This window comes from Bubalus kerabau, chromosome 9 (assembly GCF_029407905.1).
Source record: "Bubalus kerabau isolate K-KA32 ecotype Philippines breed swamp buffalo chromosome 9, PCC_UOA_SB_1v2, whole genome shotgun sequence".
Classification (NCBI taxonomy): domain Eukaryota; kingdom Metazoa; phylum Chordata; class Mammalia; order Artiodactyla; family Bovidae; genus Bubalus; species Bubalus kerabau.
Window position 1 is genome coordinate 34,133,756 of NC_073632.1, and position 25,712 is coordinate 34,159,467.

The 25,712-nt window shown below is 38.9% G+C and overlaps 1 long non-coding RNA gene across 3 annotated transcripts; it reads left to right on the plus strand.

Moving 5' to 3' along the window:
• LOC129659985 (uncharacterized) lies at window positions 1-24,050 on the plus strand. 3 transcript variants are annotated; one of them, XR_008718279.1, is made up of 5 exons: window positions 1-349; window positions 441-713; window positions 1,050-1,251; window positions 4,370-4,568; window positions 21,935-24,050. It is a non-coding gene; the product is annotated as an uncharacterized LOC129659985 (long non-coding RNA). The 3 variants fall into 3 exon arrangements; XR_008718280.1 differs by lacking the exon at window positions 4,370-4,568; XR_008718278.1 differs by lacking the exon at window positions 21,935-24,050 and having other exon boundaries at window positions 2-349; window positions 4,370-4,644.
• Window positions 24,051-25,712: the final 1,662 nt, after the last annotated feature.

Sequence of the window (25,712 nt, forward strand, 5' to 3'; positions counted from 1 at the left end):
ACTGCTATTGAGTTGTTTGGACCTAGTTACTATTAGGAATTTCTTTTGGCCTCAGTTAAAGGCGGGGGCTTCCCTGGTGACTCAGCAGTAAGGAATCCACCCGCAGTGCAGGAGCCACAGGAGACTTGAGTTTGATCCCTGAGTCAGGAAGATCCCCCAGAAGAGGGCATGGCAACCTACTCCAGTATTTTTGCCTGGAGAATCCCATGAACAGAGGATCCTGGTGGGCTACAGTCAGACACGACTGAAGCGACTGAGCACACAAGCGCAAAGGGCAACATGGAAAATACCTGAGACACAAGGGTGCCATAACCTGAGGAAGTCTGGAACTTTAGGTTGGAAACCACAGGTATAGATAGAGCAGAAGCAACGTGATCAGGATCCTAACTTCTTAGAGGTTTATATTTTAAATGTATTTTAAACCTACCTATGTCATAAAGAATTAACCTTACCTAACAAAAGGTCGGACTTCCCTGGTGGCTCAGACGTTAAAGCATCTGCCTGGAATGCGGGAGACCCAGGTTCAGTCCCTGGGTTGGGAAGATCCCCTGCAGAAGGAAATGGCAACCCACTCCAGTACTCTTGCCTGGAGAATCCCATGGAGGGAGGAGCCTGGTAGGCTACAGTCCATGGGGTTGCAAAGAGTTGGACACAACTGAGCAACTTCACTTCATTTAACAAAAGGTCTGGTCCTTGCTGCCAGCTTCTGGAAGGTAAGTATAGGGCCTGCCTACAGAAATGGGTCTTTCTGTTATATGAGGACCTTTAACCATGTCACACAGTCTGTGCTAACAACATCATGTATGCAGTGAGGGAGGTGGTCTTTGGGTCATATGGTATCAGCTTGACCTCTGGAGGGGCAGGGAACTAACCGAGTCACTGGTGTGGTCTGCCATGTCTATATCACTGACTTCCCATAAAAACCCTGGCCACCAAGGCTTGATGAGCTTCTGTGGTTGGCAATATTCCATGCACGTTGTCACACATCACTGCTGGGAGAAATAAGCACTGTCTACACTGGCAACCCATTCCAATGTTCTTGCCTGAAGAATCCCATGGACCGAGGAGCCTGGTAGGCTACAGTTCACTGGGTCGCAAAGAGTCGGCCACGACTGAGCGACTGAGCACACGGCACAGCATAGCACTCCACTGGAAGGAGCCAACTGCCCTGTCTCTCCTGTACCCTGCTCTGTGTACCATTGCCTGCGGCTGATTTGAATTTGTGTCTGCTCATTGTAATAAACCATAACTGTGAGTACGCATTTTTGCTGAGTTCTGAAAGTCCTTCTAGGGAATTATTGAATCTGAGGGTGGTCTTGAGAACTTACTGAACTATGTCACTTGAAAATGGAAATTGATCAACTTTTACGGGATTTCATTTTCTTTATTTTCCCAAGCAGAAAGAGGTCATTAAGAAGGTATGGTACCCACTAATGCAAGAATATGACAAGTTTAATATAAAAAAAGGAGAAAATGCATTATCTTGTTCTTATCACTCAAGAAAGTTGATTTTCTCAGATAATATAGATAAGTAACTGACCCTTCTAATTTATGAACTGCTTGAAATTGGTTATGACATTTTCCTTGACATAATCTAGCAAAAGATTAAATGATGCTGAAATTTTCTCAGCTGATACGATTATATTTATTTTTAAATTATGGCAAATAATTTTATCTATTTATCTCAACACATTTGCTACCAAGTTGGAATGAGAGCACCCAGATGCCTTTGGAGGATATTAAATATCACAAGCTGTTTCTCAAACACTGTGAAATCAATAAAGCTCAAAATATTTTCTCAAATATCTCTTTGAAATTTCTCAGTATGCAAGTATCTTAAAAAGCTTTTTATTCACAAATTCCTAACTCACTTACTTTTTTTTTTCTTATCTTTATTGGACTTTGAAGTTGTTATTATAACCTTTATGAGAATGATGCTTTATTCCATAATTATATACTAGAAAAAGCACTGCTGCTGCTGCTGCTAAGTCGCTTCAGTCGTGTCCGACTCTGTGCGACCCCATGGACTGCAGCCTACCAGGTTCCTCCATCCATGGGATCTTCCAGGCAAGAGTACTGGAGTGGGTTGCCATTGCCTTCTCCGAGAAAAAGCACAAGCCTGGGTAAATTAATATCTGTATCCTAGTCTTAATTTTGCCACTAATTGTCTATTTCCAGGCTTCAGTTTTTACTCTGTAAAATGGGCAGATTTAACTGGATGACCCTAAGGTTCATTTCAATATTAAAACTGTCATTTTCAATTTAACCAATAGACATTAATCCATATGTTGTACACATTGTTGTGAAATATATAGGGCATATAAATGGTGAATATAACTCAAGTTATGCCCTGAAGAATCTTGCAATTAAATAGAGAAAACCGGTGCTTAGCTGTAATAGCAGACATCTTTTTGTGGATGGTGTCGAGCCATAATTCAGGGGGGATTTCTGCCTAGGGGGATCATAGAAAGTTTCATGGAGAGCCTAGAAGGCAAGTTAGGTTTTTACGAATGGAGAAGGTGGTGAGGATAGTACATTTTCCTGTCGGGAGACTAGATGAGCAAACACGTGGTACCTTGGTTGGCAGCTCGTGGCCCTGGGTGTCTGGTCCTATGGGATGCGTGGAGAAAGGACAGGAGAAGAGGCAGGAAAGATAAGTTTAGGACTTTGTACTGGATAGTTCTGTTTGTCCTTTTAGATCCCCTCTTTCCTTTTCTCTGCCTCTCGAAGCGGACTCACAGGGGCACACATCAATGGCCTCAATTACCCTCTGCTGCCGAAGCAGGTCAGCCAAGGGAAGGCACGGGCAGGTGATCAGAGGGTTGGTGTGTTTATTTTTCTGGCTCTCAATCTGCCAGGCCCCTCTATGATGTCTGTGCCCCTCTATCGCAAGCCATAAATGCTATCATCTCTGGGTTCTGAGAATTTCTTCCTTCAGGGAAAAGGGAGGTATGTTAGTTTCCCAAGGCTGCTGTAACAAAATACTGCAAACAGGAAGACTTAAAAAACCAAAATTTATTGTCTCCTAGCTGTGGTGGCTAGAAGTCTAAAATAAAGGTGTCAGCAGGGCTATGCTCCCTCTGAAATCTGTAGGGGAGACTCCTTCACATTTTCTAGCCTTTTGAGTTCGCTAGCAATCCTTGGCATTCCTTGGTTTGTAGGAGCATCGTTCACATCTATCATAAGATAACATTCTGAAATACTACGGGTTAGGACTTTACAGATCTGTTTGAGGGATGCAGTTAACCTCATGACAGGAGGTAAGGCTCCCCACAGTTGCTAATCCCCAGGTACTGTGCTATCTCTCATGCAAGACCTAAACCCTATCCACACTTTTGTAATAGGTTATTACCAAGCTCTGCTATGTTACTTGGGCTTCCCTGCTGACTCAGTGGTAAAGAATCTGCCTGCAAAGCAGGAGGCCCAGGTTGGATCCCTGGATCAGGAAGACCTTGGAGAAGGGAACAGCAACCCACTCCAGTATTTCTTGCCTGAAGAATCCCCATGGACAGAGGAGCCAGGTGGGCTATAGTCCATGAGGTCGCAAAGAGTTGGACATGACTGAGTGACTAACACACACATACACACACACACACACACACTATGTTACCTGGTTTGTTCTTGCTACTGCTAAGTCACGTCAGTCGTGTCCGACTCTCTGCGACCCCATAGACGGCAGCCCACCAGGCTCCCCCGTCCCTGGGATTCTCCAGGCAAGAACACTGGAGTGGGTTGCCATTTCCTTCTCCAATGCATGAAAGTGAAAAGTGAAAGTGAAGTCGCTCAGTTGTATCCGACTCTTAGCGACCCCATGGACTGCAGCCTACCAGGCTCCTCCATCCATGGGATTCTCCAGGCAAGAACACTGGAGTGGGTTGCCATTTCCTTCTCCAATGCGTAAAAGTGAAGTCGCTCAGTCGTGTCCGGCCCTCAGCGACCCCATGGACTGCAGCCTTCCAGGCTCCTCCATCCACGGGATTTTCAAGGCAGGAGTACTGGAGTGGGGTGCCATTGCCTTCTCCAAATGTTAGTCATAGAAATCAGTAATCCCTATGAGAAATGTGAGTAGGTTGTGACTCATAAAATACATTTTTAAGATTGTGCTTCCGATTTGTATGCTGTTATTCTATTATCAGATTCTATTGATATGATTTGGTCTGTGGGTTTTGGTAGGAAGTCTAGCACTTTTCTCCCCATTCCTTTAACTTCATGTAACAGTTATTACATCTCTGCCTCACCAGCTGACTCAATACTTTCCTCTTTACATCAAATAGTTACATTAAAGAATAATCAGTGTGTTTAACATGATTATCCCGCTTGTTCTGTGATGCATGATATTTGTTACTTAACTTGTTGCTTCCGGCTTTAGGCATGACTAAGAGATAATTGTGAAACTACAACTCAACATTGCTTTATGGGACAGGCGTTCCCACACCTAAGAAACTGTCCAGCGTTGAGTGAGCACTTCTCAAAATGGTGCCTGTGGATGAAATTCTGCAGGCAGAGGGAGACAAGATCTGCTGACCTCCAACCGTCCAGCTGAGTCATGAATCTGCAAAACCCCTCAGGTCCTGGGCTCTAGAGACTACTTATGCTATTATTTTAAGAATAATCTTTTTAAATTCATAGGGAATATGAAGTAATAAAATTAGGGTAAATTTAAATGTTATCAGTGATAAGTAACTCTCAACATACTTGAATCCAACAAGACTTGAGTCAGCAAAAGACCTTCTTTTTTTCCCCTATAAAATATTAAGATTAATTAAGTAGCTTTTCATGTCTACAAAAACGGAGCAGTGAAAACTCAGAGCATATGATCATTCATGTTTTAATATATAACATTCATTTGAGAGACAAATAAAAGTTAAAAGTAGGAGCTTGGAAATTCAAGTTTAGTTCAATTGTTTACTGAACATCTAAGTTAAAATCAAATTATGAAAACATCAAAGTGTATTGCCTTCCTGGCTACAGAGGCTTATGACTGTTGATTGAAAGTGAAAGTCACTCAGTGGTGTCTAACTCCCTTTGCCAGGGGATCTTCCCAACCCAGGGATCGAACCCAGGTCTTTACCAGCACTTTACCAGCTGAGCCACCAGGGAAGCCGAAGGATACTGGAGTGGGTAGCCTATCCCTTCTCCAGCAGATCTTCCCGACCCAGGAATCAAACCAGGTCTCCTGCATTGCAGGTGGATTCTTTACCAGCTGAGCTACTAGGGAAGCCCATATGACTGTTGATTATATGCCATTTTTCTCTAATTCCAAAGCAGCCAGATTATTTTTGCTAAGGTTAGACTTGGAAAAATATTGTTAAGTAAACAATGTGTGTATTGGTGTTCCCTCTACCTTGCCTTGCTTTTGGTGTAAGTGGTAGGATCTTATGCTGGCAATTCCTAGATAATAATGTTGCCTGTCAAATTCATACTGGTAAGACTCGAAATATTCCTTTATCATTCCTTTCATCAAAACTTCCCTTACATATGTCCAATTCCCTCAGACCTTTGTGCTGCACTCAAAATGACAACAGGTAATTATTATCATTAATAATAAGAGCACATGTCTATAGCATGGTTTACAACATATTTTCATGTGCATTATCTCATCTGATTCTTCAACATTGTGCAATAGGAGTGTCTAATACACATAAATCAGCAAAGTACAGTTCATTTGTACAGCCTTCCAGCTAAGAATGGTTTTTATATTTTTAAGGAGCTATAGAAAAAATAAATAAATAAAGGGGACCATGAAACAAAAAGTTTTCCACAAAATGTACAATGTCTACAGTCACTTTACAAAACTTCCTTATCTCTGGATCAGTCTTTTAATGTTCATTAAGAGATGACCAAACAGAGGCAAAGCTACAGATAGGTTAAGAGCTAGAAGCCTTTGGCTTTATTTTTAACAATGCCAAGAAACTAGTGTGCCCTGTCTCTCTTTCTCTCTCTCAATTTCTTTTGCTTAGAAAGGAGTGAGAAAAATTACCCACTTCTCACTAATCACAGCTCGAGACCCTGCTGACCTCATCCTGCTTACTTATCTGTCTCTTTGAACCTGTAGTCTTGTGAAGGCAATGAAAGAGTAGGGATAAACAAGACGAAGAGAGAAGAAAGACTGTGTCTATGGAAGACTTGTATTATTTTAGAACAGGAATAAAATAAAAATTCCAAACAGGAGTGCCACTTTCCCTTGCTCTCCTTAAATTCAAATGCTTTCTTCTGAAAGCATGGGCAATTAATAATAGGAAAGAGAAGTAGGTAGAAGATGAAGAATAGGTACTTACTGACACTTATTTTGTACCGAGAGCTTTAGGACATGCTTTTTAAAACACCATCTAACTTAATTCTTAATGTATCCAGTATTATCCTATATATAACAACTACTCAAGAACGCTCTCTGATTCTTAGCAGCTCAGGAAATAATACATCCCTAAAGATAGCCAACAGAAGGATAGAGTACATAGAGTTAATAATATGTAGTGACATACCACAGAAATAAAATCCCTAGGGTATGATACAAATAGCTCTTATTGGACATACAACATCAGGAAACTTTGTCTCATGACCATTTGTGTTAATGTTTAAATCACATAATCATTCGGTCTTCAATTTCTCATCTGCAAAATTAGAGGGTTTATCTGGATACTTGAATCTGTTCCATCTCTAAACGCTGTAAGTCTGAAATGCCTCCACTGGTTAAACTAGAGAGAATTACATCCTTCTAAGTCAAAAATATACCAACAATTAAAACAATTAAATGTTGCAAAGGAATTGTGTCATGACTTTGATTCTCTTATTGTTGTTTAGTTGCTAAGTCCTTTCTGACTCTTTTTTTTTTTTGCTTTTTTTAAAAAAATTATTTTTTTATTGAAGGATAATTGCTTTATAGAATTTTGTTGTTTTCTGTCAAACCTCAACATGAATCAGCCATAGGTATACATATATCCCCTCCCTTTTGAACCTCCCTCCCACCTCCCTCCTCATCCCACCCCTCTAGGTTGACACAGAGCCCCTGTTTGAATTTCCTGAGCCACACAGCAAATTCCCCTTGGCTATCTATTTTACATATGGTAATGTAAGTTTCCATGTTACTCTTTCCATACACCTCACCCTCTCCTCCCCTCTCCCCATGTCCATAAGTCTATTCTCTACGTCTATTTCTCCATTGCTGCCCTGTAAATAAATTCTTTAGTACCGTTTTTCTAGATTCTGTACATATGTGTTAGAATATGATATTTCTCTTTCTCTTTCTGACTTACTTCACTCTGTATAATAGGTTCTAGGTTCATCCACCTGTCTGACTCTTTTGTGACCCCATGGACTATAGCCCACCAGGCTCCTCTGTCTATGGTATTTCCTAGACAAGAATACTGGAATTGGTTCCCATTTCTTTTCCCAGGGGATCTTTCAGACCCGGGATTGAATCCACGTCTTTTGCATCTCCTGCATTGGCAGGCAGATTCTTGACGACTGAACCAACTAAAGAGCTGAAAATAATAAATAGATTGCATTCAATAGAAAATACAACTTTTGGAAATACCTAGTTTCTTTGACCTTTTAGACACTATTACTGGACCTTTTCTCCTAGAGACTCAACAGTTCTGTAGGATTTTAAAATTTCAAAAACTGACACTCAAGTTATGCTTCTCAGTTCAGTTCAGTCACTCAGTCGTGTCTGACTCTTTGCGACCCCATGAATCACAGCATGCCAGGCCTCCCTGTCCATCACCAACTCCCAGAGTTCACTCAGACTCACGTCCATCGAGTCAGTGACGCCATCCAGCCATCTCATCCTCTGGCGTCCCCTTCTCCTCCTGCCCCCAATCCCTCCCAGCATCAGAGTCTTTTCCAATGAGTAAACTCTTCCCATGAGGTGGCCAAAGTACTGGAGTTTCAGCTTCAGCATCATTCCTTCCAAAGAAATCCCAGGGCTGATCTCCTTCAGAATGGACTGGTTGGATCTCCTTGCAGTCCAAGGGACTCTCAAGAGTCTTCTCCAACACCACAGTTCAAAAGCATCAATTCTTCGGCGCTCAGCCTTCTTCACAGTCCAACTCTCACATCCATGCTTCTACAGTCATATAAATTCTTAGGGAAATGATCCTTCCTCATATAACAGCTATAAACTCTGAATCAAAACCAAAAATAAAACAAACAATACACAGACCAAAAACCAACTACTGAAAGCTCTGGAGAGTGAGTAAAAGCAGGCAGATTCTGGAAGAGTCAACCTCTAAAGAAGGAATTGGCTCAGGACAAGTCTCCTGTTTGTATAGCTTGACCCCTAGGACCCGCTGCAGTTTGTGCTACACAGGGTGGCAGAAAATAGAAAACTCAAAGTTTGAATGAAACTCAGAATTGTGAGTGAATGGAAGACAGTTTGGGCAACATCAGCTACCAGAAAGTGAAGGTGAATCTCATAATGAGAGAGCCAGAAGGCTAAGCTGCAAACACTAAATATTAATTCTGCCAAACTCTCTGGCTGACCCTGAAACACACATTCATGGGGCAGACTGTAACCATTCGGCTAAGGATAAAATAGATAAAATGAAATGAAAGCTGGTACCCAGAGACAATATTTACAGATTAAATTCAGCCAAGTTAATTCCCTATTCAAAGAAAATCAACAAGCAATTAATTAATTTTTGTTGTTCAGTCTTTAAGTCATGTCTGACTCTTTGCAACCCCATGGACTACAGTATGCCAGGCTCCTGTCCTTCCCTATCACCTGGATTTTGCTCAAACTCATGTCCTTTGAGTCGGTAATGCTATCTATCTCAATCTCTGCCACCCCCATCTCCTTTTGCCTTCAATCTTTCCCAACATCAGGTCTTTTCCAATGAGTACGCTCTTTGCATCATGTGATCAAAGTATTGGAACTTCAGCTTCAGCATCAGTCCTTCCAATGAATATTCAGGGTTGATTTCCTTTAAGATTGACTAATTTTATCTCCTTGCAATCCAAGAAACTCTCAAGAGTCTTCTCTAGCACCACAACTTGAAAGCATCAATTCTTTGGCACTGAACCTTCTTTATGGTCCAGCTCTCACATCCATACATGAAAATGAAAGTCGCTCAGTTGTGTCCAACTTGTTGCGAGTCCATGGACTATACAATCCATGGAATTCTCTGGGCCAGAATACTGGAGTGGGTAGCCTTTCCCTTCTCCAGGGAATCTTCCCAACCCAGGGATCAAACCCAGGTATCCCGCATTGCAGGCGGATTCTTTACCAGTTGAGCCACAAGGGAAGTCCAAGAATACTGGAGTGGGTAGCTTATCCCCTCTCCAGCAGATCTTCCCGTCCCAGAAATTGAACCGGGATTTCCTGCATCACAGGAGGATTCTTTATCAACTGAACTATGAGGGGAGCCCCACATCTATACTTAACTACTGGAAAAACCATAGCTTTGACAATGTGGGCTTTTGTCAGCAAAGTGATGTTTCTGCTTTTTAATATGCTGTCTAGGTTTATCACAGCTTTCTTTCCAAAGACCAAGTTCCTTCCAAGGATCAAGCGTCTTTTAATTTCAGGGCTGCAGTCACTGTCTGGAGTGATTTTGGAGCCCACGAAAATAAAATCCGTCACTGCTTCCAGGTTCCTATACAATATTGTTCTTTACAGCACTGGAGTTTACTTTCATCTCCAGACACATCCACAACTGAGTATCATTTCCACTTTGACTCAGCCAGTTCATTCTTTCTGGAGCTGTTAGTAATGGCCCTCTACTCTTCCCCAGTAACATACTGGTCACCTTCTGACCTGGGGTGCTCATCTTCCGGTATCATATCTCTTTACTTTTTCATTCTGATCATGGGGTTCTCCTGGCAAGAAAACTGGAGTGGTTTACCATTTCCTCCTCCAGTGGATCACGTTTTGTCAGAACTCTTCACTATGACCCGTCTGTCTTGGGTAGCCCTACACGGCATGGCTCGTAGCTTCATTGAGTTACTCAAGCCCCTTCAATCCATGAAGGGGAATAGCTAAATCCAAATATCTTTACATATAAACAATTTGAAGACATATAGAGAACTGAGAATTGTACAACGTATCAATTCCAATGTCCAGGATACAATCCCAAATCATTTGACTTGAATGACAAGGAAAATGTGACCCATTTTCAGAACACAAAACATCAACAAACAGCAAACATAAAATAACCCAGATGTTGGAATTAGCAGACAAGGATAATTAAAGTGGATATTATAATTCTGCTCAATGAGGTAAAGGAAAATCTTCTTACAATGATTTTAAATCTCTGCAAAAGTATGGAAATTACAAAATAGAACCAAATGAAAATTCTATCTGAAAAATACAATATGTGAAATTTAAAAATTCATTTTATTGGCACAATTACAGAATGGAGATGATAGAGGAAAGAGTCAGTAAAACTTGAAGGTAAATGAATAAAATTATTTACTCTTAGAAAGAAGGAAAGCATTTTTTAAATAGCAAGAAACTCAGGTACCCATAAGACAATAGCAAACTAATTTATAGGTAACTTAAGTCTCAGAAGAAGAGAGGTTGGAGGATAAAAAATACTTGAGGAAATTGTATCCAAAAATGTCCCTGATTTAGTACTTAAATATTTCAACATTCCTCAAGCAGGGTAAATAAGAACATCTGCTCATCATAGTCAAATTGCTGAAAGCCAATTATAAGAGGAAAAATTCCAAGCAACCAGAGAAAAGTGACACTTTACATACAGAAAAACATGGCTTCAAATGATCACTGACTTATCTGAAACTATGGAGGTACTGGAAGGACCTTCTTAAAGTGTTAAAACAACAATAACAACAATAAAACTGCCAACCCAGAATTGTATTGCCAATGAAAAGATCCTTTGGGAATAAAGGTGAAATAAAGACATTTCAGATAAAAGAAAAACAGAAATACTTACCAGCAAACCTTCCTGTACTATAAGCAGTGGTAAAGAAATTTCTTTAGGCTGAAAGGAAATTATGCTAGAACAAAATCTATACTAATGATGAAATTAAGAGCATCAAAAAATGTGAAGTATTATGTAATTTAAGTATAAAATATTTTTCTGCATTTGAATATTTAAGGCAAAAAATATGACACTGCTTTCTGGGAAATAATTTTTATTCTGAGCTCTTTTTCATTTTTAGTGTTAAAATGCCTTGTAAGGCAAGAGTATCCACCTTTACCATTTCTACTCATTATATTGGAAGTCCTAGCTAGTTCAAGAAGAAAAGAAGGGATATTAGAGGGATAGAAGAAGTCAGTTTGCCTTTATTCACACATGACACAATTGTTTACAAAGAAAATTCTACAAAATCTGAAAAAAGGTTTTAGAGGTAATGAACTTACGAAGCAATGCCATCGAATACTGTTACTATATAAAATGTTGTTGTATTTTTCTGTATTAGCAGAAATTAGAAAATGAAATTTAAAACATTTTTAAAAATAATTTAAAATAGTCTCAACATAAAATATGTGGCAGTAAATTTAACAAAATATGTCAAAGACCTTACATTGAAATTACAGTTTTGTGATAAAACAAGCACAGTAAAATATTAATGGTGGAATCCAGGTGGTGGGTATGTGAGTGTTCACTGTAACATTCTTTCAAATTTTCTGTATATTTGAAAATCTTAATAATAAAATTTAGAAAAAATCATAACCAGAAATTATATTGTGGGAATGACTAAAAGTTCAATTTATTTAAAATTCTTGAGTTTACTTAAAGGTAGTTTGGAAAGTCTCCTTGTATCCCAGGCATCTACTTGAGCACTTGAGGAAAACTCAATATTAAGCTACAGAAACTTGAAGTTAATTCTAATGGTATTTTTTTTTTAATCATCAACAAACTCCTTAATAATGTACAGGTAAAAACAGAATGAATGCTTTATAAAAGGGAAAGTACAAATAAGGTGTTATACACTGACTGTTAATGCCTCCCCTAAATTCTTATGCTGAAATCTATTCTCCTAGTGTGGTGGGATTTGGAGGTGTGGCCTTCCAGGAGCCCTCATGAATGGGATTAGTACCCTCATGAAAGAGACTCTAGAGAGCTGCCTGGCACCTTTCACCACCTGTTATAGTGAGAAGGCAGCCATCTGTAAGAGCCAGGCAGCAGGTTCTCACCAGACACAGAATCTGCTAGTGTCTTGGTCTTGGACTTCCCCATCTCTGGAAATGTGAGAAACAATTTCCATTGTTTATAATCTATGATATTCTGCTATAATAGTCTGAATGGACTAAGACACTAGGCTTAATTGCTTTGTACAGAAATTTAGCTCTAATCCAGAAATTTAAGAAAACTTGAGAACATGAGCTCTGGGAGAAATGTGGTCAGAAAGAGACTCCTAAGAAAATAAAGCGCAGAGCCCCTGAAAGCCATTGCCCAATAACAAATATATTCTTGCTGCAATTGGCTATCTACAGGAATTTAGACATGAAAGCATGGAATATATTCTTTTTTTAAAAATATAAATGTTAGTAATTGCATCTGTGCAGCTCCTTTGACCACTGTCAGGAAAAATAAAATTTCCAGCTATTACTAAATGATCTTACAATTAGCTTGAACCAGAAGGCAGTAAATGATCTACTAAACAGATGGCACAGGCTCACAACATATCTCCAAAGCCTGAGCAGTCACAGGATGAACAGTCTTTTTCATGAAGCATTTTTAGGAATCAGACTGACATTCACCATGATGCTGCTACTGACTTTATATGCATTTTTGTCCTCTAAATGTATATTTCCTAGAAATTTTTAAATTGTATTACATTGCATTTTATTTTTTATCAATAGTATCCTGTTCTGGTGTCAGGGAAGGAAAGTTTAATGAGTTGGATTAATAGTGTTTTTAACAACACAAAGAGTCCTCCTATTTTTCCTGCCCTCTCTGACTTGATTTGAAGTTATTCTTGGATTTTATTAATATTTACTTTCACAGAAAAAAGATTATGACTCACTAAACACTGAAATAATGGTTAGAAATGTTTTAGCAATACAGTATTTTTAAATGTAGGCACATTTTTTTTTAAGACATAACGCCACTGTACATTATAGATTACAGTATAGTTTAATACACATAATTTTGAGTGTACTGAGAAGCCAAAAAATTAGTAGATTCACTTTATTGTGATACTGCTTTATTGTAGTGATCTGGAACTGAATTGGAAATATTCAGTTGTCTTGAGGTATGCCTGTATTGCCCCCTCAGTAGTGAATGCATGGTGATTATTTGATGGTGGTCCATGCAAGGAGAGATGCCCTCTAGCTGGACATATGGAACTACTCTGCAGTAGGGAACAGGGCATTCAGATTGGGATTATCAAGACAGAGATGAAGCCATGGGGCAAAACTCTCATAAACAGTTGAATGCAGAGGGAAAAGAACAGAGAATCCTAGTGAGGAACTCTGTGGAGGTAAAGTAGGAGAGGTAAGAAGTAAAATAGAAGAAAAGTCACCTTTTAGAAGAGAAAAGTTGAGAGTGGGGAGGTAGCATATAAAGGAAGCTAGAATTTTAACAGAGTAATTAACAGTGACTTGGCCAGAAGAAATAGTTTCACTAAAGCTGTGGGATCAAACATGATTACAAAGAGTTCTGGAACAGGGAGAGTGTTTAGCCACATATTTGGCCTTAAAAATTCCTTCTTAAATTCTTTAGCAAACAAAATATTGAATAAATTATTATAATTTTATGGACTAAGTTGTCTGACCTGCTTTTCCAGAAGGAACATTCACACAAATGTATTTCTATTGCCTTAGATTTATTGGTTCCAACTGTAGTTGTATCTGGATGTTCTCCATTTATCTGTGCTTTATTCATTTCCTTTCTTGATAGCCTTGCTTTTTACTGCCTTTATTTTTGCCTCTAGACCGTTCCTGAAGTCATTTTAAAATGCCAAGGGGGGACAATCTACAGAATGAGAGAAAATATTTGCAAATGATGCAACTGACAAGGAATTAGTCCCCCAAACACACAAACAGCTCATAGAGCTCAATAAATAAATAAATAAATGAACAGAAGATCTAAATAGGCTTTTCTCCAAAGAAGAAATACTGATGGCCAAAAAGCATGTGAAAAGAGGCTCAACATAGCTAATTATTAGAGAAATGCCAGTTAAAACTATAGAACCTAATTGTTTAGCACAGGGAACTATACTCAATATTTTGTAATAACCTTTAAAGGAAAAGAATGTGAAAAAGTATATATATATTTTTATTATATATAATATATATAGTCACTTTGCTGTGCCCCTGAAACGAACACAACATTGTAAATCAATTATACTTCAGTAAAAATAAATAAATACAATATCAAGGGTTGATGATTCCTTGGGAGATACTGAAGAAATCATGGGGAAGATACTTAATGTCCATAGAGAATGAGATAAGAAGAAGATAAGCTATGTTGCAGTAGGTAACATAGCTCCACTCTCACCTTAAGAAGGAAAGAAGGATGTGTCTATTGAAGAGTGACCCAAGGTATGTTGGAATGTCCTTGAGAAAGTGACTGAGAGGGAGGTAAAGCTTTCCAGGAGCATTGAATTCTTGAAATTAGAGTGAAAAAATTTTGTTTCTCTCTTCAAAGCAATTAATTTATCAGTCCAATCAAGTTTGGAGTTCTAGTGCCAAAGCCATCATGGACTGGTTAGATGATTTAGACCTATCCTTAAACTTTTACATCTTCAGCTCTCATATTTGAGTGGAGAGAGGTTGGACAAGGTGACCTCTAAGGTCTCATTGAGATCTAACACTGGGTGATTCCTTGGAGAAGAAAGTTAGAATATGCCAAAATAAATATGTGGAAAAAATCAGCCTGCTAACAGATAAAGAACCCAGTGACAATCCTTTTTTAATTTAATTTCCAGATTTCTATAGCCCTTAATAATTTCTTAATTTCTCAATTATTTTCATGGAGAAGTTTGATATTTCTCCTCTTTTCTGCCAGATTAATAAAACTCATAACACGCTAAAGTTCAGTTCAGTTCAGTTCAGTTCAGCCACTCAGTCGTGTCCGACTCTTTGTTACCACATGAATTGCAGCACACCAGGCCTCCCTGTCCATCACCAGCTCCCGAAGTTCACCCAGACTCATGTGTCCATCGAGTCAGTGACGCCATTCAGCCATCTCATCCTCTGGCGTCCCCTTCTCCTCCTGCCCCCAATCCCTCCCAGCATCAGAGTCTTTTCCAATGAGTCAACTCTTCGCATGAGGTGGCCAAAGTACTGGAGTTTCAGCTTTAGCATCATTCCCTCCGAAGAAATCCCAGGGCTGATCTCCTTCAGAATGGACTGGTTGGATCTCCTTGCAGTCCAAGGGACTCTCAAGAGTCTTCTCCAACACCACAGTTCAAAAGCATCAATTCTTCGGCACTCAGCTTTCTTCACAGTCCAACTCGCACGTCCATACATGACCACAGGAAAAACCATAGCCTTGACTAGCTGGACCTTTGTTGGCAAAGTAATGTCTCTGCTTTTGAATAGGCTATCTAGGTTGGACATAACTTTCCTTCCAAGGAGTAAGCGTCTTTTAATTTCATGGCTGCAGTCACCATCTGCAGTGATTTTGGAGCCCCCCAAAATAAAGTCTGACACTGTTTCCACTGTTTTCCCATCTATTTCCCTTGAAGTGATGGGACCGGATGCCATGATCTTCATTTTCTGAATGTTGAGCTTTAAGCCAACTTTTTCACTTTCCACTTTCACTTTCATCAAGAGGCTTTTTAGTTCCTCTTCACTTTCTGCCATAAGGATGGTGTCATCTGCATATCTGAGGTTATTGATATTTCTCCCGGCAATCTTGATTCCAGCTTGTGTTTCTTCCAGTCCAATGTTTCTGCATATAAGTTAAAAAGAAACCTCAAAAACACAAGGAGATGATAAATGCTGAATAAAATTTTCCAAGTTTACTCGTAAGTTATATTGTTTAAGGCCAAAACTTCACAGTCAAAACAAAAGGGATAATTGAGGCAAGAACTGATTTGGGTTCTTATAAGGATAAGAAGAAAAAAAAAATCTACAACTGATGGGACATAGTATAAAGAGATACATGCTTTTTTTGTCTAGGCCCACAAACTCTGAGATAATGACCTGCCTGGCTTTTTAATTTACTAAACCCCACCTTCCTTTCCTAAGTAGCTTGTAATTCTTTGATTACTAGTAACATTGAACATCTTAACATATCTTTATTCACTATTTTTAGTTCTCCTATCATAACATTTTGTCTATTTTCTATCTATGTATTTCAAAGATATCAAACTGTTGTTGACTATAAACATATTAAGTTGCCTTGTTGGTAAGCAATGTAATGATAGCTAATCGCATTTTATTTTATTCAACAATTATTTCCAGGTTTCCTTGTTGCCTCGGTAGTAAAGAATCCACCTGCCAATGCCTGAGACACAGGTTTAAGCCCTAATCTAGGAAGATCCCACATGCTGTGGAGAGACTAAGCCTGTGCACTACAATTATTGAGCCTGTGCTCTAGAGCCCAGGAGCTACAACTACTGAACCCACACACCCGAGAGCCCATCCTCTGCAACAAGGGAAGCCGCCACAGTGAAAATCCCTCCTACTGCAACTACAGAATAGATCCTGCTCGCTGCAACTAGAGAAAAAGCCCGTGAAGCAATGACGGCTCAGTGCAGCCAAAAATAGATAACTAAATAAATTTAAAAAATATTTTAAAAAGCAATTATTTCCTGTAAGCAACCATGATTTCATTGGTGCAACAAATCAGATGTCAGTCTGTAGGTCACTGAAAGTGAAAGTTGCTCAGTCGTGTCTGACTCTGCGACCCCATGGACTGTAGCCTGCCAGGATGGAATTCTCCAGGCCAGAATACTGCAGTGGGTAGCCGTTCCCTTCGCCAGGGGATCTACCCAACCGAGGGATCGAACCCGGGTCTCCCACATTGCAGGCGGATTCTTTACCCTTTGAGACAGGAGAGAAGCCCCTATAGGTCAGGAGTCATAGGAAATCTCTAAAGGTCTCATACGCATTGTCTCTTAAGTTAGTTTTCAAAGCCTCCCATTACTAACTTAAATCAGTGGGATTTAAATGTTCATTCTTCTGCCTCTGTATACCTCATGGCATCTTTCTAAATAATCACGTTTGATGTGTTATATTTACTCTGTGAAAACTCTCCAGCATGCATAACTTTATCCTTCAAGAGTTTAGAAGTAGTAAAAGTGCCAGAATTTCAACAAGGACCTGAGAAAAGTAAATGAAAGAGAGGAACCATTATTGACAATGAGAGCAAAGAAACTGAAGAGACTTCTACAGATGCATTGTCTTGACTTTATGTCACCTCTAAAATAGTCCAATAAAATGAGAGCATAGTTTTAGAACTAGAATTGTAAAATCAGAATGAAGAGACTTGCTTAGTCTTACGTTCTTTGGGAAAGTTTTGGAGAACTCTAAATTGAAAATCTAATTTACTAAGAGTTGCAATCACATGAGAAGAATGGGCATACCAAGAGCAATGTTTTGTTTCATAGAGAAACATAGGGCAATAGTCTTTTGTGCTATATTGAAATTAAGAAATATTTTCATAGTATTGCTATGCTATGCTAAGTCACTTCAGTTGTGTCCGACTCTGTGTGATCCCAGAGATGGCAGCGCACCAGGCTCCCCCGTCCCCGGGATTCTCCAGGCAAGAACACTGGAGTGGGTTGCCATTTCCTTCTTCAATGCATGAAAGTGAAAAGTGAAAGGGAAGTCGCTCAGTCGTGTCCGACTCCTAGCAACCCCATGGACTGCAGCCCACCAGGCTCCTCCATCCATGGGATTTTCCAGGCAAGTGTACTGGAGTGGGGTGCCATTCATAGTATAACATGACAAATAAGAGGCAGATGAAAACTATAACCAGGAAGCAAATGAATTACAGCAGAAATTATTAAATTAAACAGCTGTTCATTCTAATATACAAGTGAATGTTGGAATAAATTAAGACTAAGTCATTGTATTACCCAATTAGATCATGTATAATTCTCAACAGAACAGCTTATCATTTCCCTCTCTTATTTCTTTTTTTCTTACTTGGAGCCTTATTTAGTATTGAGCATTGGTAAGAAAATAATTTAGAGTGGTTGTATCACAAAACTCCATTCAGAATATGAGTTTTACAATATTAATAATTTTTAAATATTCTAGAAGATAATCAAATTAAGCAATTGAATTTGATCAATCTGTATGGAAACATGACATGTCACAAATTTGCCATGTAATTACACTTTTCTTTTGGGGAAAAATTTGAGAATTATGTGTTTTTTCTTTAAAGTCTTTATACTTAACAAGAGTAGATGAAATAAAATTTCTTTTAATGCCTGACTTCACATAATCTACTTGTTTCCTAAAAGAAATTCATTTTATTCAGAAAGATTCCCTGGTGGCTCAGAGGTTAAAGCGTCTACCTGCAATGTGGGAGACTTGGGTTCGATCCCTGGATTGGGAAGATCTCCTGGAGAAGGAAATGGCAACCCACTCCAGTATTCTTGCCTGGAAAATCCCATGGACGGAGGAGCCTGGTGGGCTACAGTCCACAGGGTTGCATAGAGTCGGACACGACTGAGCAACTTAACTTTCACTTTCATAGTACAAATATTCAAATGAGGTATAGCTAAACTTCAATAAATTTGAAGTTAATACCTCATGTAATACAAATCCAAAGAAATTATCTTTGGAAAATAAAATAATTGTAATTTATGGACTCACTTCTATTTCTTATGAAGAGCTATCAGGATATACTGTCAACATATCATTTACATTTCATTTAAAGTAATCCAATGATATCTTTAAAACTGACCAGGTAATTGCAGTCAGATCAATTTCAATGTTAGAAGTAACTTTCAGTTAAGATTTTTCTCAAACAATTTTTGTCTCTAGCACATGTAATCAGTTCTGGGAGGGTCTTGGTGGCCTGGTGTGCTAGGGAAAGTATCAGGAACCAGGCTAAGGGTGATATTCATCTCCTTCACCTCAAAATAACTCTTCTTGTTGGTCATTGATTCACAAAGTTTTTGTATTTGAGACACCCTTTTAAATACAAACTTGTTGAAAATTTGAAACAGTTAAAATTCTCAAAACAAATCAGCAAACTTTACATTAAAATACCCTGTATATAACAAGATCTTACAGGCTTTAGAAAAGGCATGGATAGAATTACATTATGTCTTTGATAGCTTCCTGAAATATGCCTTTGAGAAAAATTACTGCTCTAAGCTCTCATATACTCACAAAGCAAATTTCATGGCCATCCTTGTAAATATGTGATTTTTCCTTAAAACCAGTTGGATATTATGATATGCTTACTTCTTTAGAGCCAGCTTGATCTCATTTTGTCAGACTTACTTATCTAAGTGTTCACATTGTAATATTATGGAGTTTCATTTTTAACAGAAATGATTTTCCACATTATAAAAAATTTCACAGTGCTTTGTAAAGCACTTTGAAGTTCCCAGTAACACCATGTATGGTTGAGAAACACCCTTCTAGAATCTTGTCTGCTTATGAGTCCATTTCCTTTTCTCCTGATTTATGCTTTTATACTCTATCTAAATTTTCTATTGTTCTGCATCATTTAATATTTTCCAGGCATGTAGTGAACTTTGTTTCATTTCCTCTTTTCTGTTGCTGTTGAGCAGTTGCCTTTTTAATTCTCATTTTTCTAAATCCACTACCAATGGTTACTTTTCTTTGGACTAACTCCAACTGTTGTAGTTTATAAAAGAGGTAGAAGGGAAATCAAGAAATCAGTGAGACTAGGCTCCTAGGGTAGAGGCAGAGAAATAAGCAATGTTTGGGTTATGCTCGTCTCCCCCATTCTTGTCACAGTCTAACATCTAGACCATTGGAGTGACTCTGGAGGGAGCTCCATTTTAGGGCTGGGAGACTTGGCAAGCATCCAAAACCACAGGTTTAGGAGCATCTTCAGTCATGGTATGACTCATCTTGACAATGAAACTGCTCCTCTGCGCAAATACCAGCAGAATCTGAGCTTTAATCCTCTTGCTCAAGCAAGGGCAATAGTGTACTTTGGTTGCGTTGACTGTCTGGAAAAAAACAGTGTGAACAGCTTGAGGTCTGAATAATGGCCAGCTTTCAACCTTTCTAAAACTGCCAAGGAGCTCACTGTTTTTGCAGAATTGTGTCTGAGGACCCACATTTCCATTAGACTGGAGGCCCTCCAGGTGTTTGCTTAAGGAAGTCATTGAAATTCAATGCAAATTAAGGCCAGATTTCCAGAAGAAATTCAGCAGTAAGAATTTTCCAAGCTCAAGTTTTCAAGACATTATTTGGATGTTCAATATATGCTTACAATATGAGGAGTTAAAGTAAGTTTCAACTTTTAAAAATATAAGCTATTTTGTAGTTTGATATAAGGAACACTAGGTTGGAGTATAAAGAAAATTTTAGGTTCAAGCGAAGTTTGTTTAGTTAATGTTCATAAAATACCATTACCTCAATTCCCAGGGTCTTGTTCAAAATATAATTTTCCACTGAGAATTTAAAAGCAGCATATTGTCACATAGAAAAATCAAGAAAGGTTAATTTATGTGGAATGTAGTAAAGATCATTAAACAGATAATATTAATATTAAAAATTCATTTTTACTCTACATGGAACTAGTCAGGTGTTACCTAAGAAAGAAGATCTTATATAAAAAAATCAAAAAAATTAAGTTAAGGGATACATTGAAATGTCAGACTAAATGAAAAGATTAGATAATAAATGACATGCTGCATATACTAAGTTGAATGTTTCCATCTTGTCTATCTAGCATCTTCGTTTTGAAGATGAGGAAATCCAGGTAATAAGTGGTAAGAGGGTCACTTGCTTTTACACATCTAGTATGGTTGAATGCTTGAATTGATTTCTTGGCCCCTGATCTAACGCTAAGTAGAGTAGCTAATAAAAAGTTATACAAAGAAGAAATTCTTTAATAATGTATACAAAATCAGCTATAAGAGTTATAAGTTTGCAACATTTTGATGACATATTTTTCACAGCTACGATTATAGTAATTAGCTTCCAATAACATCCTAATCAATACATTCATATGAATATTTGAGCAAAGAAACACACTAAATACCTTATTAGGATAACTAAAATATCAGTTTCATTTAAAAATGTTAATATAGCATATTCGATTGCAAAAAATGCCATTTCTTCCCAAGACATACTGAAGCCACAACTATTTCCCCATCCAAAATATAAGTCTATTTTCTCTTGAAGTTGTTTTGAAACAGAAACAGGAGTCTTTTGAAAGGAAGTAAAATAGGTGCTTGGGAAAAGGCTCATAAAGGCACAGGAAAGATATAAAGAAAACAGAAAAGTGTTGTTATTCTTGGTAATTGAATAGTTTAAGGAAGTTACTGGAGTGATTTTTAAAAACAAATCAGATGAAGTCTTGCTTTTGCTCAAGACCGTTCATTGGCTTTTCTGAGGTAAGTAAACAAAAATCAGCCTGCCTCCTCTAAGATGACCCTTCTCTCCTGCTCCTCCACGATGGGTACCTTGGCTCTTTTCCCCCAAAGTCATTTCCTCCTCTGGGCCTTTTTCCTTCTCTTCCTGTTGCCTTTCTTGCCCCCAGATAACAGCATGGCTGACTTCACACCATTAGATCTCTTGACAGATATCATCATGCCTGCATAGAAGACTTCCCTACTATCTAAAACAGCCTCCCTCACAACTATGATATCTTTACCCTGTGTTATACTCTACTCAGCTGTTATCACTATCTGGAATTAAGTTATCTATTGCCTGTTTCTCTCATGAGAATATAACCTCCATAAAGGCAGAAATGGACACTTTATAAAAACATAATATGTTTTTGCTTATGTAAGAATAGTAGAGTTTCTTTTGCATTTTTGTCATTCTTGCCTTCTAGGTGGTTTACATTAGTTTTCTCATTTTATCTTCATAGTAACCTTACTAGAAAAATATTATTGTCATCATTTGCAGGTAGGGAAGTCAAAGTTTGCAGACATCAAACAAGTTGCCTTAAGTCACGTGAGTATTAAATATTTGGGACGAGCTTCAAACTTCCGTCTTTTTGGCTTTGAATTCTGAGCTGAAAACGATGAGAGAAAGGGAGTTTCAAGGCAGGTAAGTGACATAATCACTTTTGTATATACAAAGTGATAGAGCTAAAGCAGGACATAGACAGGGTGACTCTCAGGAAATAGAATCACAAAGAGAAACTTACATAGACCGCAAAGAAAAAATATTACACGCTCTAAGATAAGCAAAGATGAAAACACAGTAAGCTTTCAAAAATATTTGCTAACTTGATGCGAAAATTATTCATGCTATTATGAAATCAGTTACAGTACAATGTCTGAATATAGAATTATGAATTCTTAGACATGGACAACGTTTTAAGATCTCCTCATGCCTGGGCTTCCTGCCTCATTGAGTCTAGTTTCTAAAACATTAGAGAGACTCTCTTGATATATTAAAGATTCCTGAAGTGGATTTTTTCTTTTCTTTCTATCAAATAGATTCTTCTCTCTTTTTACCTGTACTTACTTTTTCTGAAGAAGGTTCTTTTCTTTTGGTGACTTTGTGGAATTGGGAGAACAATAGATCTGTGTTTCCTTATCATAAGTCATCTTGGTTATAGATGTCCTTCTAACTGTTAGACCTTCTATCCATTTCTATTGACAGTAAAGAGACTCTGATTACTTGGTAACCAATTCCTCTCTTTACATGAACCATTACGTCTTAAGAGCTGGCTGCAAAATGTGAGAGAATGTCTCTTTTTCTCTGGAGCAGTTGGGAAATTCCTAACGGGTTTCTGGAGTAAGCACATTTGCTGGGTTATTCCTTTGGGATCCTCAGGTATTCTGGAATACATCTTCAGAAGACTAAGTCCTGGCAACACAAGACTGAAGTTATCAACTACTGACATCACCAAATTATAGGACTAGGATGGAAATTGAATCTGTTTTGGTTGAATAAGTCTGATCAAAGCTAGTTCCTCCAAGTCAGCCTTCTGTTTAAATGCACAGATTGAATTTATTGCTACAGCCTTGAAAGGAATGCTGAAAGTGACTGTGAAAGTCACTCAGTCATGTCTGACTCTTCATGACCCCATGGGGCATCTCCAGGCAAGAATATTGGAGTGCAGCCATTCCCTTGTCCAGGAGATCTTCCCGACCCAGGGATTGAACCTGGATCTTCTGCAATACAGGCAGATTCTTTACCATCTGAGCCAACAGGGAAGCCCAAACGCACAGATTACGAGCTAATTATTCTGCGTGAAGCACAATCGAATCATTTGCCTTTTGATGCTTAAATAGAAAATCAGTAGTGTAGACTGACTCAAATTGTTAGGGGAAGCACACTGATTGAAACCGCCCACCCTGGCCAGGCACCATAGTAACCATTTGCATGAGTTGTTTTATGACAGGAGATCCTGATAAGGAATACGGAACTAATAAGCCACCACCAACAGGAAGAGTTCGGGAAAGGTCAAAAGGAGACACCGCCTGTCCGTCTACTTCCCAGAATCCCTCTCGCTAGCATCCATCTTGGCTGAGGGATGCCTGTGGCACCAGGAAAGACTCTGAATTAGAATGATTGGCCAAAGACCACCGGGAAACTAATCCCGTCACTATAAAATCCAAGAGCGCTGAGCCATGCGGCAGAGCAGTTCTCCTGGGTTCCCTTACCCCTCTGCTCTCCACCCGGGTGCCCTATCCCAATAAAATCTCTTGCTTTGTCAGCACATGTGTTTCCTTGGACAATTCTTTTCCGAGTGTTAGACAAGAGCCCAGTTTCGGGCCCTGGAAGGGGTCCCTCTTCCTGCAACAAAATGAACTTCAGTGAATCAAGCTTCCTATGGAGTTAATCAAACGACTGAATCTAGCCGTGGCCCAAACATACTCTCAGGGAGTTTTGGATAGATGATATGGTGACTAAGACTGGAAGTGATGGAGCTAGACCCCATGCAGCCATATCTATGCTAACCACAAATATTTCTTTTTGTGAGGCACAGTGTAATTTTTGTCTTTCACATCACCAATGAAATCCCTAAAAGCATGAAATATTATTAAATTCAGAGTTTTTCAGGTGATTGAGGTTGTCTGTGTGAATAAACATGCGGTTCAATTGGACCTGCTTAAAAATTCCTTGGTCGGCTTCTCTGTATTTGCTTTTGCTGCTCACAGTGATTTAAAATGGTCCAGTTAAATCAGACTGTCAAAACGGTGAGGTTCCCTGTTTGATTTACTCATGCCCCACAAACCCACGCAGACTGTTATGAATGCCACATTTGAGAAAGCCTCCCATTTGTGAAAACATATTTGGTCACATTAAAAAAAAGGAGATTAAATGAATCCCTTTTTCGAAAAGGTTTTGGTAGGTAGAAAGGAATGCTGAGGTGACGCCAGTGTAATGGCACAACTACAGATGTCTCTTTCTCGTGGAAATATGCTCTATGGACTTCATTTCATCACATTGGGGGAGGGGAAGAGCAGAAGAAGCATGCTTCAAATTACCCTGAAATGGAAGGCTGGCAAATTAAATCCTGACCTTCTGCAGGGTGTTTAGAGTGCAGAGCAAGAAGCAGCCCACACATTTTCAAAAGAAACGCCGTTGTGAGCTTGGCTATACCTCAGCTCTGCCAGGAATGCCCTCCTTCATTGCTCTGCATGACAGCATGGTGGCCGTCATGTGTGTGACCTGTTTATTTTATCGCTACAGCATTTACTTCAGGCGTGCTTTATTTAAAAGATCCCAATTCTGTGGCTCTTAAGAGGAACTATATAAGCCGGTGGATTTAAGGGCATATGTAGGTAGATTATGTAAATGTTAGATAAGACGGTGTTTTGCAGAAGCTGGGGTGTTTTCCAGAATGGAGTGTGCATCAGTGTGCCCAGCAAAGTGCATGTGAGAGGTTAGGATGACTAATGACTCTTCCTGGGGACCTTGATTCATGGGGAGTGCTGGGGATGAAACAAGGGCTGGGTGAGCTTATTGTTCAACTGAGTGACCTTCTGTGTAGCACTGGAGTCAGGCCCATAAGAAATGATTCCTAGCACTGCTACCTCAGCTGTAAGTAAAATGATGGTGATTGGAGAAACAGCTTCTCTTGAAGTAATTGCTTGTAATCCTGAAACTGAAGGACTTTAGGTTGAAAGACAAGTAACAGAAGAGTGAGCAAAACTACCGTGTAATTTTGGTTATAATTTTGCTGCTTCTAGACAAATTAAACAAGCAATGAAAAGGTTTAAAGAATGCACCATTTATTAAAGTCATGTGTGTGCATGCATTCTTTAACATAATTTGCTTATCAGTTGAGTCGTATTGGACTCATATCACAACTGCAGTTTCAAAGCATCACCACGATCACCGTACTGTTGGAATTTAATGGAATAAGAAGTCCTTGTTGCTCTTTAGGAGCTGTTTGGTAACAACTCACACAATTTTGCTTCTGCCCCTTTAATATTACAAATTAAGCTATTTTTCCATCTGGTCCATTTTTCCTATCATTCGTGTTTCCCTGATGGCTCAGTGGTAAAGAATCCGTCTGCAATGCAAGAGACACGGGTTGCATCCCTGGGTTGGGAAGATCCCCTGGAGTAGGAAATGGCAACCCATTTTAGTATTCTTGCCTGGAAAAATCCCATGGACAGAGGAGCCTGATGGGCTACCGTCCATGGGGTTGCAACGAGTTGGACATGACTTAGAGCGCATGCAGTCAGCTATTTTTGCTCCTTTTGTCTTTTAACCACCT